General features: G+C 42.9%; 1 protein-coding gene across 19 annotated transcripts in view; it reads left to right on the forward strand.

Moving 5' to 3' along the window:
• Nucleotides 1–2736: 2736 nt before the first annotated feature.
• The window catches only part of SIPA1L1 (signal induced proliferation associated 1 like 1), a 368059-nt gene continuing 353733 nt past the window's right edge, over nucleotides 2737–17062 (forward strand). For 6 of the 19 annotated variants that reach the window (XM_081508905.1, XM_081508917.1, XM_081508900.1 and 3 more), the window contains exons 1-2: nucleotides 2737–2873; nucleotides 3541–3587. The gene's annotated coding sequence lies outside the window, so the exon portion shown is untranslated. Of the gene's footprint in view, nucleotides 2933–3540; nucleotides 3952–9799; nucleotides 9878–17062 lie in introns of those variants that run through there. The other 13 variants (XM_081508901.1, XM_081508915.1, XM_081508895.1 and 10 more) reach the window with 6 other exon arrangements.

Raw genomic sequence — 17062 nt, forward strand, 5'->3', positions numbered from 1 at the left:
TGCTGCCCTTTATCTGCTATTTGGAAACTCCAGGAAGGTCAGGGAAGATGCAGACAGAGTGCCTGATCCAGACCTCAGCTTTGGTGGATTTTGCCTTTTATCTTCTTCAGAAATATTGGTGAAAGTTTCAACACGAATTAGGGGTAAATAGTTGCCTAGGGTCTTGAAAGAGTAGTTTTTGGTCCCTAGGACAATCTCTACTATTCTACTATGCATGAAGGTTAGGGAAATTATCTTTGTAATTTGATGCTAATACCTATCTCTTGAGCCTCATAAGAAACATTGAAAAAAAGTTAATAGATTTGGCTAGCACTTGGGTCAGTTATTTCAAATGTATCAAATGGCTATCCGGGAGTCATAAAACAGGTGGCCTTGAAATTGTACCGTGTTTGGGGATACAGATTGGCAGGCATCCTTTAAGGGCAAAATTATGTTAAAGGTTGAGCCAGGGTGAATGAACAACAGCCTATTTTTTATACAGTGCTATGTTATGAAAGATAGTTCCTGAAAACAGATCAAGGGGATTGATGGTGATGCTCCAATGTGTTTCTTTGTAAAAATTTGATGTTAAAAATTCTGGCCTGTGAATTTAAGACTCACTCTTCTTCCTTTCTTCCTTCAATTTTTCTTTCCTTGGTTCCTTCCTTCTTCCCTTCCCTCCATCTTTCCTTCTTGTAGTTATTTTCGGAGGGAGTGTATTTAGTTTGGGTTTTTGTTTTGAGTTGGCATATTTATTAAATAACAAAAAATCTGTTTTGAGTTAGTGTAAAAGCAAATAAAGAACAATGGATTCCCTTTGAAAATTACTGTAACATGGTTAATATTTTTTTCATAGTTGAGAAAAGAGAACTTTAAAAACAACCTGTCAACATGTAGCTGAACTTGGTGAAACTCAGCTACTATAAAATGAAACACTTATTTTAAAAATTGTTTGACATAAATGGAAAATATCTGTTATTTACTGAAAATTTGTATAGGTCTAAGAGCCATAGAATTTTAAAGCTATAATGACCTAACATGTGGACTACATCTCATTTTAGAGATGAAGAATCAGAAAGATTAAATAACTTCTCTAGGAGACTCAATTATTAGCAACACAGAAAAATTCAAATCCTAGTTTTCTGTCTTTGTCCAGTACTTTTTATCATTATATCACTAGGTTTCTAATATAAAAGCTTTCAGTGACATAACATTTAAGTTTGCACCTAACCTAAAAGAATCTTTATGGGTTTCTAGTTCCAAGGGACTGATTTAAATAATGATTTAAAAATGATTAAAAAATAATGGTTTTCCCATATTTATGTAAATAGGGATGAACTTTTAAAATTGAGATATAATTCACATACCATGAAATCTATTTTTACTCATTCACTTTGATATAAAAGTTTAAGATTAACATTAGTTACAGTATCCATTTTACTTAGGAGTGAGTATATAAAAGCCCCTGGAGAGGGAAACAGCATTTTCAATATTCTTGCCTGCAAACTTCTGTGGATAGAGGAGCCTGCCGGGCTACAGTCCATGGGGGTCTCAAAGTCTCACTAGGCACACGAACACACACACACACACACACACACACACACACACAGTCCATGGGGGTCTCAAAGTCTCACTAGGCGCACGAACACACACACACACACACACAGTCCATAGGGGTCTCAAAGTCTCACTAGGCGCACGAACACACACACACACACACACACAGTCCCCTAAAGAAAAATTTCTACAATTAAAAGAAGAAACGGGATGAGAAGATTTTAACTTCATCCTCAACAGCATTTTGGAGTAGGGATGATGGCGTCTGAAGAAGCTTCATGATTCCCCCTCTCCATGGTGAATAGGGGTTTGTTTTTGAGACAAAGATGGAAAGAGAGAAAGGAGGGATTATAAATACTGAAAAACAGATAATTCTGTGTAACAGAAATAGGAGGACAGTTTAACAAAGTAAAAAACAAAACTATGCAGCAGAAACTTAGAGTCTAGGCCCAAATACTTTCCAGGGAAGGTGACGGTGCTGAGAACAAGCATAGCTCTGCGTTCATTCCCCCGCCCCCCTCCCCAGACATTAAATAAACACCTACTATGTACCGAGCCTGTGGAAGCGCTGAGAATACAAAGATGGATAAGGCACATCCTCAAGGAGCTCAGCCTGGTGGTGGAAGTGGTGAAAAGGGGTTGGTGGGGGTGTGGGGGGAATAGGTGCGGCGGGGAAGAGCCTATGGAGTGGTTGGAGGCGAGTATGGAGTCAGTGGAGGTTGGGGGCTAAGGTTAAGACAGGAAGGTTGGAAAACTGGATATATGGTAGGAAATTGGGGGTTCACAGATGTGCTGACTTTTATGGCAGAAATCTGTCCCAGAACCTCTTCAATAATTAGCCTCATTTGCCAAATTTGGCCAGATGTCATGACGCTGGTCTTCCATAGGTAACCCTCTCGAAGGGGTTTAAAAGTCCTTTTCCCCCTTCCAGCCGTTGCTTTCCCCACCAGTATTAGGGCGTCGGGCAAGGGAAGGCGCAGGTTGGAAACCTGCACCCACGTTTGCAGCCTGGGCTCTCTGCTGGAGACAGGAATTCAGGGCTTTGCCGTCGTCATAGCAACTAGGAGTTCCGCGGTCCCCAGCCCCCCCATCTCCTTCTAACTCGTTCTACTTCCCCCGCCGTCTGGGCTGAGTTGTCGCTTCTCTCGCGAGATTTGAGCGCAGCGCTGAACAGCACAGCAGTGATCTCACCCGAGACTTGGGGAGGGACGGTGGGAGGGAGTGAAGGAGAGGAAGGAATGGGGCGGGCGAGCGGGGAGGGAAGGGGAGGGGAAGGGCGAGTGCGGCGCTGCCACCGCCGGCAACTTTGTGAGCGAGTTCACTGTGTGCGTGAGCAAGTGAGCGAAAGTCAGAGCGCCGCTGAGTCCCTGGGAGGAGGGTCCCCGGGGAGCGCCAGGTCTGCGCTTCAAAGGCCGTCCACCCCCACCCCGGCCCCCCACAAGCCTCTCCATCCTCTCCCGCCTCCGTGGCTCCCTCCCCATTTCCTCCCCCTCCAACCCTCCCGGGCCTTCTCGCCCCCCGTCTTGCAGTTACCTGTCCCCTCCCCCGCCACTTGGCACGCACCTCCCCTTTCCCCGGCGTCCACCTCGGACCTCCCCCCCCAGCCACTCCGCACTCACTTTCCGCGCCGGCCGCCCCCTCGGCTCTTTCTTTTGGGAGGGGGCAGGCGGGCGGGATGGGGGGCGCTGAACCTCGGAGGCGGCGCGAGCGGGGACCCGAGCGCCCAGACAATAGTTGATGCCCAGGGACTTGGGGGGTGCACCTCCGCCCCCCGACTCCGCCGAGAGCGCAGCCCCCCCGCCGGCTTTTCTCCAGCCTGCATTCCGGGTCCCCTTCGGATCCAGGCTCGGGAGTTGGGCTGATTGCGCCTCCACCTCTCCCGAGCCCCCCCCACCTCCGCGCGGCGCCCGACCCGGCCTCGCAGCCTGCTGGTATCCGCAGAGGAGGCGGCGAGTGAGCGCGCGCCGACCGTCTACACGGTTTCTCTCTCTTTTCCCCCCCCAGGGAGAGCGCGCGGCGGACGCGTCCGGACGCGCGGCGGCGGCCGAGCGGTAAGTGGCTCCGGCGCCTGGGGTTCGGGGAGGGGAGTTGGGGGATGCAAGACTGTTGACAGCCCCTACCCCATTTCTGGCTGGGGCGCGGGTCCGAGGCACGGAGCAGTACACGGAGAGGCCGGTCAAAGTTTTTAATTTCCGATTTGGTGGCTTGCTGATAGCGCAACCCGGCGGGGGCGAGTCCGAGCTGCACCGCGCCCGGCGCGCGCGCGCGCGCGCGCACCTCGCAATCTGAATCTGCACAACTCTCCGCCAGGCGCCTGTGTGAGAGGCCGGGAGACCCGCGCCCGGGTCGGGGTGGCTTCGCCCACCCAGCCGCTCTCGGTTCCACCGGGCTGACCCTTCCCCTTCAGTCACCTGGGTGAGCGCTTTGCACGCTGTGCTGGAGGGACGGGCCGAGAGGTTTGATCGTGAGAAAGGGGGAAGAGCAGCTCGGTGCCCGTGGGTGGTTCATTTCTCTCCCGGGGGTCTGGTGGGGAGCGAAATCCTAGGATGCTCTAATCTGCTTTTTCTTGGAGCAAGTAAACCACGAGAGGGCTGAGGCATCGTGAAGGTACTGCAAAAAAGAACTTTTTCTTCTTCGCCCCATCTGTTTCCAACTTCGATCCTGACCTTAAAGGAAATTTGCCAAGCTCCCTATCGCTCCACGGCATTTCTAGGTGGACAAGTAATCTTATTGGGCAGATTGAAATTTCATCGGTTGACCATTTGGAGAACATAGAGAGGAGGGAAGTGGCTCATTTTCAAGGAAGATGTTTAATTGAGTTGTTGGTATTCGTTTTGAAGAGAAGCAAAACTAATGGACCCTAGGATGCATTTATCTTACAAATTTTATTTTTCTTGACGGGTATTTTAGAGGCAGCACTCACTAAAATTCTTACTACCTGCTAAACGATTACATTTGTAAACTGGGAGCCTGTGATGCGATGCAAATTTCAGAGTAGAGGTGTCGACTTTCATCAGGTTCCAGGTCTGTCTGGATGAACTGGGGTTGGCGTTTCCTCTATAAAGCAAACCTTTCATGTTGAAACTCTGACTCAGACTCTTAAAGCCATTGTTTTTATCTCGTACTCTGTGGGAGTTAAGTGTCAACTTTCTCTCATTTTCTCATATGGAATATTCATCCCAGGCAAAGATTCTCTCACTTAGTATTTTGGAAAAGTACAGGATAAAGTCCTGTAGAATCATTGTCTGCACCCAGTTTAGTAACACTGTTAATTTTCTATATAATCCGGATTTAATGACCTTCACTTTCCTCTTTTTCATTTTTTCCAAAGCTACAATTAAGCCACCTTTACCAGAATTAAAAAAAAAAATCTGATGGAAATAATAGAGAACAGTGGTAACAGGAGTAGTCTCAAATAAAAGGTTTTCATAAAGCAGTTTATGGTCACTGAAGTGTCTATTAGATGACGTGCCAGTTCTTGAGGAGAAAATTAATGTTAAAACATTTTTTCCCATGAAATAAATTATTCATACTTAAGCATTAGCAATTAACAGAGCATTTAAAATGCTTTGGGTGATGATTTGCACATGAACGGTTAGGCGCAAAATAAGAGATTTTGAGGGGTGAATGGTATTTTGTGGCTGATAACTTTTTTCCGTATCCCATTATGCTTAAGTAAAGGGCTCCTGATGTTGACTGTATCATTAGTTCTCTAGTTGAGAGAGAGAACAAGTTTGGCAGGTGGCTCAAGACAGTCAGCAGGTGTTGCTGTTAGCTTCTCTGTGGTTGCTGGTACTGCTCCTTGAGTTTGAAATTGCTGTTCTGGTGCAGTGAACTTTTTAGATCTAGAGTGTTAGGCAGTATTAATTGTGACTTCATCATAGGATTCTGTGATGAGGTTGATGAACTGCTGGTAATAATTGCAATACTAATTGCAAAGCAGCTCACTCAAATTTATAGTAAGAGTCTTTTAACTCTGTCCTTTCACTGTGATTTCCTGGTTTTCTTTGCTTTTGCATTGAATTAGATGTGTAATTTTGGTGTAGGTCTCTCCACCCCTATCACCAGCCACAGCTTGAATTTTTTTTAAAACAACTATTGAGAAATATCTTCTAGTAACTTTATTGAAGCCATAGATTGAAGATTGTTGGAGATGAGCGATTTCGCAGAGACTTGGGAGGACCTTGGTCGACTGTGAGTTGGGATGTGTATCTGTTCTGTCAGTTTGAGTTTTTCAATGAATGGCTGTTTTCTATCTCTTTGAGCTGTGAAACAGGAGCATGAGGAGAGGCGGATCATGTGTAAGAGTACAGATCCTCTCAATCTTTGCAGTTTAGGGGAATGTATGTAGTGATTGACGATAACATGAATATATGCTTCCTATTGGTCCTCACTGTCCTGCCATCATTTCTATTGGTCCATGTCAGTGTACATATGAAGTATACCTAGCCTGAAGATTTTCAGGTGACATTGCAGATTTGAGCCTTTTGGTAAACTGATAAAATTGGGCTTTCTCTAAAGAAGACAGACTGACTCATCCTCATAATATAGAGCTTTGTTGTTCAGTTGCTAAGTCTTGGGTAGAGCTAGCCTGCTGATATAGAATGCGTCTTTCTTCTTTTTGACTCAAATCACAGAATTTCATATCTCCAATTCAGAAAAAAAAATTTCTCTCCACAATATCACTGTATTCCTAATCTTTAGAGGTTTGCAGTAAGTCAAACAGTATTTATTGAGTGCCTCTGTCTGGGAGGCATGCTGTTGAGTTCTGTGATTCCACTGGTGGGTAAAACTGTGTTCTGGGGCTCAAGAAACTTACAGTGCAGTGGGGCATTTGTAGTGACCTTCCCTGGTTTGATGTTATGATACCCTGAGACCCCTATAAAAGTTTTGCATAGCTTGCAATTATTTTTGAATTATAACTTATTTGAATTTATTCTGGAAATAATGGGGCCCAGTATTTGTCTTTAGAACTTTTGGGTTTCAATTTTTCCAGCTACGGGTTATTAAAAAGTAATCAAACCTTTTCCTGAACTATCTTTCTGAAAAAATGTATTTTTTTCCCGCAGCGATGCTTCATCTTTTTGCTGCAGAAATTATTGAGAATATGTGTATGAAAGTAACTTGTAAACCACAGTTTTATTTGCAATTGCATGTTCTTACTTTCTGACGAACAGATTCATAGATTGTTAGAGTTAGAAGGGATTTTGAGCATAAATCATTTAGCCCTTCTCCATTTTCCAGATGAGGAAACTGAAGCCCAGAAAGTTGAAGTGATTTTTTTGAAGAGTATAGGAGAACTAGTCAGTGATCACACAGTGATTGGAAGACAGGTCTTCAGATTTAACTGTATTCTTTTGTTTGCTGTTGTTTTCCCCCACCCCCGTCTTAGAGTCTATCATGTTAAAATTTATTTACTACTTTTCCCCTCCACTCAAGCATTCAGTCTTTATTAAATGTCTAAAATGGCAGAAAGTGAAGAAGAACTAAAGAGCCTCTTGATGAAAGCGAAAGTGGAGAGTGAAAAAGTTGGCTTAAAGCTCAACATTCAGAAACTAACATCATGGCATCCGGTCCCATCATTTCATGGCAGATAAATGGGGAAATAGTGGAAACAGTGGCTGACTTTATTTTTCTGGGCTCCAAAATCACTGCAGATGGTGACTGCAGCCATGAAATTAAAAGACGCTTACTCCTTGAAAGGAAAGTTATGACCAACCTAGATAGCATATTTAAGAGCAGAGACATTACTTTGCCAACAAAGGTCCATCTAGTCAAGGCTATGGTTTTTCCAGTGGTCATGTATGGATGTGAGAGTTGGACTATAAAGAAAGCTAAGAGCAGAAGAATTGATGCTTTTGAACTGTGGTGTTGGAGAAGACTCTTGAGAGTCCCTTGGACTGCAAGGAGATCCAACCAGTCCATCCTAAAGGAGATCAGTCCTGGGTGTTCATTGGAAGGACTGATGTTGAAGCTGAAACTCCAATACTTTGGCCACCTGATGCGAAGAGCTAACTCATTTGAAAAGACCCTGATGCTGAGAAAGATTGAGGGCAGGAGGAGAAGGGGACGACAGAGGATGAAATGGTTGGATGGCATTGCCGACTCAATGGACATGGGTTTGGGTGGACTCAGGGAGTTGGTGATGGACAGGGAGGCCTGGCGTGCTGGGGTTCATGGGGTCGCAAAGAGTCGGACACGACTGAGCAACTGAACTGAACTGAAAATGAGAAGAAGCAAAGCTTAATGAGACAAAATGTACATGAAGATTGAAAAGCCATGAAAACTGCATTGATGTAGTGTTCGGTAACTAAGCTTTAGAGTTACTCAAATTACAACGTTGTGGCGAAAGAAATTACGAGTTAGTTAAAAATATTTACATCATAGCGCCTGTAGTTTTTTTTTTATTTTTTAACTCAGAGGATAATATACTTGTATGCACTTTAGAGAAGCCAGACTTAATTTGTAGTTGACCATTTTTTCCTTTCTTAAACTCATTTTTCATTTGTATAGAAATTTGTTGTGCCCCCCTTATTTTTATAACAGTGGCAACTTCAGACCTTGTCTCTCAGCTACAAGTAAGGGTTATTGGGAGGTGAGGCTAGGGAGGATTTGTTAGGTGGAGGTATAATGGCACATAAAACAGGAAAATGTTGTAGAAGCTTCCTGTTGAAAATGTGAGTGATATATATATAGCCCCACCCAACTTCCACTGGAGTAATCTGAGCCAGGAGAGAAGAGACATCCTTGCCACTTGGGTGACTGCCCTTTTGATGAGGGACTCTCCCTTCCCCCAGGAGGGTAAAGCGTTGTGTTATTGCTTCACTGCTCACACAAAAATTTGTATCTGTTCCACATTCAGTGCTATTTAAAATAGGAATGTTCCACTATCACTTGAGATTGACAATACAACAACCTTCTATCTATTGCACTTGTACTGTTTAGGTCTGGGAAATAAATTGGCCTCATTGGATTTTTGTTTTTTTCCTATGCTTAGCTAATTGAAAGAAAAAAAAAAAGCCAAACAAAACCCACACATTTTTATAGCACTTTGTTTTTCAAGGGTTTTATACAGACTAGGTTAATTATTCTTAGATGATAGCTCATTTATTCTTTTGGTGGGTTTTTGATGAGCACTGGAGCAAATTGTAGAAACATGGGAAAGATCCCCTTTACCTTGGAGCCCTTAAACACAGGTGGTTTGAATGAGGGTGAATAACACAAGTGTGACCGGGTTCGTGATCACCTGGGTAAGAGAATGCACGGGGAGTATCTTTTGAGGTTAGGGACTGGTCCACATCCACTTTCTCCTTTTGCTTCTGCCTGGGAGGAGTGACGTAACTCCAGCTGTGAAGAACACGTGAGTGTTTCCTTGAGGATCTAGAGAGACGACACGAAATGACACGGAGGAACGTCAGGGGCTTCTTTCGTTGGACTTTAGTCAACAGCAGCACCTTGGGGGGTGTGCCACAGAGGCAGGCGAAACTGTTTCTCTTGCCTCTGCAGGTTGGGATGAGAATTTTCAGCCTTTGGATTCCTAATTTGTTACTTGTCATGTTGTACCATCTTCTCCCTCTAATTAGGATTGTAGTATGCCTAACTTTAAATTGTGGGAAACGGGCAATTACATAATGTTAGATTTCCCTTTTTTCAGTTCAGGAGAGGCATGGGGAGAATGTTTGCTTGTCGGAGAATGCTGACCTGGAGATGGAGAGTTTTTGATTTGCACAAACCCAGGGGTCACTTAGAGGCAACTGGAGCGGACTGACCAGCCAGCCGTGGTGGCCACTGGCTTCCTTTTTTTTCTTTCTCCTCCCCTAGAGTAGGTCCAGGTTAAATGACTTTCACAGACACCAGGGTGAATTTTGGTTATTCTTCTTTTCTCTAATTTTTCCAGAAAGCCTTTTACCAAAGCTACAAGTATATAGTCATTGATTGTTTTTTTGCTGCTCAACATCTTGCTTCCTTTTAGAATGAGGTCCAGACTTCTCAGAATGAAGCTATTAAGAAATAAAAAGCAAAGGGCTGTGTGCTAAGTGACCACATTCCTATAGTCAAGACTTGACTCTGATCAGTATCATTTACGTTGGCTCCTACATTATTTTTTTCTAATGCATTTATTGATATTCTCAATTATTTGCCTAGATAGGAATTATAGTTTGATATATTCTAAGATTTTTGCATTTCCTTTTACAGTCTTAGTTGTCACAATTGACTGACTGTTGGTTTTTATAAGTTTCTTTTCATGTTTTGATGCTTTCAGAGAAACAACTGATGACTGAACTGTGATGTTTCATGCCTTTAAGAACAGAGGGTACTTATATGGAGATACTTACAAGAGGTATATATAATTATGCATTAATAGAATGTTGTAAAATTTGCACCCAGTTTGGCTAACTTTGATTCCTTGTTTCACCTGTACATACTTAGGGAAATAAATGGAAAGGAGTATTTTCCTGTGTTTTTGCAAGAAATGTAAATATGTGACTTGTGTGAACCATACTGCCTTTTCTTTCAGAGACTTTGAAAACAAGTTGTTCTTACTCTTGAAATGAGGGTTAGTGTGTAGTTGATTTAACTCCTCCCTTTCCCCTGACCATACTTCTGGCTGCCCCAACGAAGGCCTCAGAAGCTTCTGCCAATATAGTTTGCTAGAGTCTAATATCTGAGTAGCTGGAATTTCACGTGTAAAGAGAGTGTGCTTTGTGTGTATATATATGTTTGGGATGATGTTTGACTCCTGGCTCAGAATGTGCCCTTGGGAAACCCATTAGGAGGCTTAAGACTGAATGTGGTTCCTGACCCTCATCTCTTTTCTGGTTTGAGAAGTGCCTGTGATTCTTCCAAGAGCCTCAGTGTTACTTTATTAATTTTAATTAGGATCTTAGCACTGATACTTTGTAATAGGGAATGGGGTATAATACTTGTGTGATAAAATAATGTTTCAGTAGGTACATGATAGGTTTTGGAGAGCTATAGGATTCACAGAAAAGGCTTATTAAGAGAGCCTCAACCTAATAATCACTTTCGATGGGATTGTTATGAAGGCTATCTTCAAGGGAGCATTTAAAAATAGTGATTTTTCAAGGGTTGGGATCAGGTGTGTAAGGGAGGGTGGAGGGTGGCAGTGGACTGTGGGGTATTTCTCTGGGTGGATGGGTGGTTAGAAGAAACTCAATAGGTGGTTCTTTTATGCTCCTCCCCCATTCAGTTGAGAACACAATGGCTTTTATATCATGTTTGGATTTATGCTTGACAATAAGGTGCGTGTGGAAACTTCAGTTTGGATGGGTATAGGAGAGCCTCTGATCACGTGTACTGTCCGCTTGGCTTAGAAAGACAACTTGGAAGAAATTTGGAAATGGCTGCCAGCAGCTGAAAGGATCAGGCTGCTTAGAACTCCTGCGGTGGAGCTAGAACAAGTAAATCCAATTTGGTGGTTGCGTGTGGCACTTACTTTTATTACTGGGGTAAAGAACACATAGCGTAAAATTGACCATCTCGACTGTTGTTAAGAATACAGTTTAGTCACGTTAAGTATATTCACATTGTTGTGAAACAGAAGTTCCGACTGCTTTCATCTCGCAAATTGGAAACTAGACCCACTAAACAACTTCTCCTTTCCCTTCCCCCGTCCCTGGCGATCACCATTCTACTTTCTGTTTTATGAATTTGACCTTTTTAGATACCTCATATAAGTGGTATTGTGCGGTATTTATCTTTTTGTGACTGGCTTATTTCTCTTAGCATAGTGTCCTCCAGGTTCATTCCTGTTGGCATGTGGTAGGATTTCCTTCCCTTTTAAGGCCGAATAATATTGTGCTTTGTGCTCAGGTGTGTCTGACTCTTTGCGACCCCATGGACTGTAGCCCACTAGGCTCCTCTCTCCATGGGGCTTCTCCAGGCAAGAATACTGGAGTGGGTTGCCATGCCCTCCTCTAGGGAATCGTCCCAATCCCGGGATCTAACCCAGGTCTCTCTCTCCAACAGAGAGAGAATCCGTTGCAGGCGGATTCTTTACCATCTGGGCCACCAGGGAAGCCCAAGAATACTGGAGTGGGTAGCCCATCCTTTCTCCAGGGATCTTCCTGACCCAGGAATCGAACCGGGGTCTCTTGCATTGCAGGCGGATTCTTTACCAGCTGAGCTACCAGGGAATATTACATTGTATGTGTGTGTCACTTTTGTTTACCCATCCATCCATAGGTGTACATTTGGGTTACTTCTGCCTCTTGGCAATTGTGGATAGTGCTGCTGTGAACATGATGCCCGCGTATCTCTTTGAGACCCTGTTTTCAGTTCCTTTGGATATATACTCAAAAGTGGGATTTCTGTATCATATAATAGTTCTATTTTTAATTTTTTTGAATAATCTCCATACTCATTTTCATAGCGGTTATACCATTTTACATTCCCACCAGCAGTGTTTCAATGTTATTGCCCTTCTTTGCCAACACTTGTTATTTTGTTATTATTATTATTTTTTTTTAGTAGCCATTCTAATGGGCATGAAGTAATGTCTCACTGTGGTTTTGATATGCATTTCTCTATTGATAAGTTATGTTGAGCATCTTTCATATGCTTGTTGGCCATTTGCATATCATCTTTGTAGAAATGTCTGAAGTCCACTCATTTTTTGATTAGGTTATTTGAGTTTTTGTTGTTGAGTTGTAGGAGTTCTTTATATATTCTGAATATTAGCCCCTTGTCAGGTACACGATTTGCACGTATTTTCTCCCCTTTTTACTATGTTGTGTCAGTTAATGCATGAGAGTTTTAAATATTGATGTAATCCCATCAAAAAGCAATCCCTTTTGCTTTTAGCATTGTATCTAAGAAATCATTGCCAAGTCCAACATCATGGAGTTTTCTGTGTTTTTGTCTAGAAGTTTTATAGTTTTAGTTTTTACACTTCACTCTTTCATCCATTTTGAGTTAATTTTTATATATAGTGTAAGATGAGGTTCCGAATTCCTTCTTCTGTGTGTAGATATCCGGTTTTCTTAGCTGAATATGTTGAAGAGACTTTGCTTTTCCCTTTCAGTGGTCTTAATATCCTTGTCGAAGACCAGTTGGCCATATACTTGATGGTTTATTTCTGGGCTGTCTTCTGTTCCATTGATCTGTTTGTCTGTCTCTGTGGTACCAGGGCTTCCCTCATAGCTCAGTTGGTAAAGATTCTGCCTGCAATGCAGGAGACCCAGGTTCAGTTCCTGGGTTGGGAATATCCTCTGGAGAAGGAAATGGCTACTACTCATGCCAGTATTCTTGCTTGGAGAATCTCATGGACGGAGGAGCCTGGCAGACTACAATCCATGAGATGTCAAGAGTTGGACATGACTTAGCAACTAAACCACTATGTCAGTACCACTTTTAGCTTTTTAGATTAGTTTTGTAACATATGTTGAAGTCAGGAAGTTTGAGTGACACTTATTTTTGACTCATGGTGTTGTAGGTGTTGAGAAATAGAGACGTAATAGAGAAATTGAGAAAACAATTCAAAGAATTCTTCATTTCTTGAGGGGAGACGAGACCCACTTGGAGAATTAAGTAAGATGATTTAAATGGTAGAATGTAGGCGAGGCTGTCAATTAGCAACTAGTATAATAAGACCTATAGTCTAGCACTTCCTCGTTTGCAAAGTGTTTTCACAGATATTGAGTGCTATGACTTAGGAAAGCTTCAAAAAGGTGATGAACCTTGAATTTATCTTGAAGATCGAATGTGTTACCTCAATGGGTATAAATACTCAAACCATCTGTGTCAGTTCTAGAACTGTGCTAAAGAAAATTACCGTCAGAGTCTTTTTAATGAAAGCCTCTGATAGTAATCTCAAGATTTTCAAAGGGGGTCAGTTATTATAAGACCTTTCACTACATGGTGTTTTTTTCTTTGACACTTTTTTGCCTTTCCCATTCCAGTCCAGTAATTGCTGATTTTCCGTATCTGCTCAATGAATAGCAGTGGGCCACACAAAAATAGAATACTTAGCCACAGTACTGTTGTATTTTCTAAGATGTACAAAGAACATAAAATTAACCTGGCTGAGTTGTATAGGCTGGATTGAAGGAAAGAGACTGGACCCAGAACAGCAAACTCAGTGGCTACTTTAGTAAGTAATTTAGACATACTTTCTCACCTTCTTAATAAAACTGTAAGGATATTTTGGATAAGTGTATTACTTGAGGGGACAATTGGTAGAATTTCTGTGGAGGAAAGATGTAGTATGCTTGCATATACAAGGCAAGGCACTGTTTGGGCATCCCAGGTGGTGCTAGTGGTAAAGAACCTGCCTGCCTTCAAAAGACATATAAAAGATGCGGGTTTGATCCCTGGGTCAGGAAGATCCCCTGGAGGAGATCACGACAGCCCACTCTAGTATTGCCTGGAGAATCCCATGGACAGAGGAGCCTGGCAGGCTACCGTTCACAGGGTTGCAAAGAGTTGGACACAACTGAAGTGACTTAGCATGCACTCATGCACGCACAAGGTATTATTTAGTGGTGACCAAATGAATTTCAGTCTGCATGGGTGGGTCTGGAAGGAGTCATTTACTTACTAATTAACTCGTAAGTGTTTATTGACTCCTACTACATGCCAGGTCTTCCCTTGTGGCTCAGCTAGTAAAGAATCCATCTGCAATGCGGGACACCTGGCTTCTCTCCCTGGGTTGGGAAGATCCCTGGAGAAGGGAAAGGCTACCCACTCCACTATTCTGGCCTAGAGAATTCCATGGACTGTATAGTCCATGGGGTTGCAAAGAGTCGGACACGGCTGGACGACTTTCACTCACTCATTCATTCACTCACGTGCCAGGGGCTAGTGGGTGCTTCTAGTGGAAAAAGGATGCACAGCTCCTGCCCTCATGTGGCTGATAATCTTCCAGTGATTGATGTGGTCCTTCTCAGTGTTCCATTCCTCTCATCTGGTTGGATTTTTCCTTTTTGCCAAAGACCACCTGTTTTACTTTTGATGCAAAACAATTGTAGCTGTTTATTATGAAAATAGTCCTACATTAAATATTCTCTGTGTGGAGGACGAAAAAAACACTAGACAGTTCTGCCTCTTGGTTTCCAAGGAGATCTATCTTGGCTAAATTTATTTTATCAGGTGCTTTTCTAAGTAACAACTAAAGGAAACAGGCATTAATGAATTTTGCTTAAAAGTTTTCCTGAGGACCCAGATAAGGTTTTCAAATCTTGTTTTTTTTCCCCTACTTCCAAGCCCACTCCAAGAAAATCTAAACACCTAGTTTTGGCTACTTCTAGTTTTTTCCACTAATTATCAGATCTTTAAAGAGTCGTATACCCCTTTTGGGCTTCCCTTGTAGCTCAGTTGGTAAAGAATCTGCCTGCAATTCAGGAGACCAGGGTTTGATTCCTGGGTCGGGAAGATCCCCTGAAGAAGGAAATGGCAACCCACTCCAGTATTCTTGCCTGGGGAATCCCATGGACAGAGGAGCCAGGGAGGCTACAGTCCTTGGGGTTGCAAGAGTTGAACACGACTTAGCGACTAAACTACTATACCCCTTTTGGATCTTCAGTCATTTGTGCATTCATTTAACAAATCTTCATTGTTCATTTATTATGAACCAGGTAACCTTTTCATTTGTAGTAGGAAAGTTGAGGGTTGAAGTAAACTTCCTTTGAGACCAAATGTTAAAATTCTGTGAACGTATCATTACATGAAAGTGAAGTCGCTCAGTCGTGTCTGACTCTTTGTGACCCAATGGACTGTAGCCTACCAGGCTCCTCCATCCATGGGATTTTCCAGGCAAGAATACTGGAGTAGGTTGCCATTTTCTTCTCCAGGGGATCTTCCCGACCCAGGAATTGAACCTGGGTCTCCCGCATTATAGACAGACACTTTACCGTCTGAGCCACCAGGGAAGACTGTATTATTATGAGTTAGTGAGATTTAGGACTTTTTTGCAGATAGTAGACATAGTTTTGAAAGAGCTAACGAGAAATTTAGAATTTCTGTTTTTAACTCAAACATTTTAGTGAAAAAATTCTGTAATGGTGAATAATTTTAGTATTAGTTTTACTCTGATCTGAAAATAATCAACATTTTAACTCAGCTGAGAGTCTGTCTTGGTCATTTTGTCAGGAGACAGTTCTGAAGCTAGTCTTTCTGATGTTACTTGTAACACACTAGAAACTTAGTTCCAGTTTCAGATGGTTGGTGTGGTGTCAGTGTGTAGAGATTTAGAAATGCTTAGCACCTCTTCTCTTAGGCGCTCACTTCTGAGTCTTTTAGAGCCCTTGTTGTTTTTGTGTGAGGTGGTCTTGAGATGTGGTGGCATCATGTCCCTGAAGGCAGAAGAGTCACGCAGAAAGTCTGCTGACCAGTGCTGCACTAATACACTGGCAGTTGCCCTTGCTGCCAAATCTGTAGTATTCAGATAACCTAGTGTGAGATTTCATGGCTTTATACAGTGATGTTTTCATTTTAATTTGTTGTTGTTAGAAATTCAACATAGTATTGATTATGTGTTATAAGATTGAGTTTGTATGTGTGTGCACGCTTAGTTGTGTCCAGCTCTTCGCAACTCGATGGACTGTAGCCTGCCAGGCTCCTCTGTCCATGGAATTTTTCAGGCAAGAATACTGGAGTGAGTTGCCATGCCCTCCTCCAGGGGATCTTCCTGACCCAGGGATTGAACCCGATAGGATTGAGTTACGCAGATTAAAATTTAAGAGTTTTCTCTCATGTGGATTGTTGGCTTTTATAAATCTGGTCGCCATCTTGCCGAAGAACACTGGAAGATTTGTGTCTCCCTGGCTCTGTGACTTTGGCCATTTTCCCTTCACTTACTAATCAGCAGTGTTCAATGAACACCTTCTAGATAGCAGATACTGTTCTCATCCCGGAAGATACAGCAGTGGACAACTCTTGAGTGATAAGGGAAGCCACCGGAAGGTTTTGTCCAAAGGGATTTGATCTGACATATTTTTAAGAGACAGAACGCTGATGGGTAGACAATGGAATGAGGGGTGGGGGCAAAGGTGGAGACAGGGAGAAGGTCTAGCAGTGACCTAGGTGAGATATGATGGTGCAGTGGCAGAAGAGATGAGCAGTGGCTGGATTTTGGACTCATCTCAGGTGGGGCTAACATGGTTTGGTTCACAGAAGGGTGAATGATGTGGAGTGAGAGAAAGAGTGGAGTCAAGGGTAACCCCAGGGTTTGGGGCCTGAGCAACTGGGATAATGGAGGTGCCATGTATTGAAATGGGGAAGGCTGGAAGAGCAGGTTTGGGTGGGGAATCGAGCTGACTGGTACGTATTGGGTATGAGATAGTGTAGACCAAGTCGAGTTGGCAGCTGGGCAGGCCTGTTAATCCTCACAAGCTTCACTTTTCTCTTCGGTGTGAAAAAGGGAAAGTGTTTGCCCTTCTCAGAATTCTTGAGATCAAATGAGAGAAAAAAAAAAGTTCAGACTGCTGAAATAATGTCCTGTCGTGGTGGTATTATTTCTGGAAAGTAGACTGGTTACCATCTTATATACTTGGTGGAACTACTTATG

This window comes from Giraffa tippelskirchi, chromosome 7 (genome assembly GCF_054371585.1).
Source record: "Giraffa tippelskirchi isolate mGirTip1 chromosome 7, T2T-mGirTip1v1.2.pri, whole genome shotgun sequence".
Classification (NCBI taxonomy): Eukaryota; Metazoa; Chordata; class Mammalia; order Artiodactyla; family Giraffidae; genus Giraffa; species Giraffa tippelskirchi.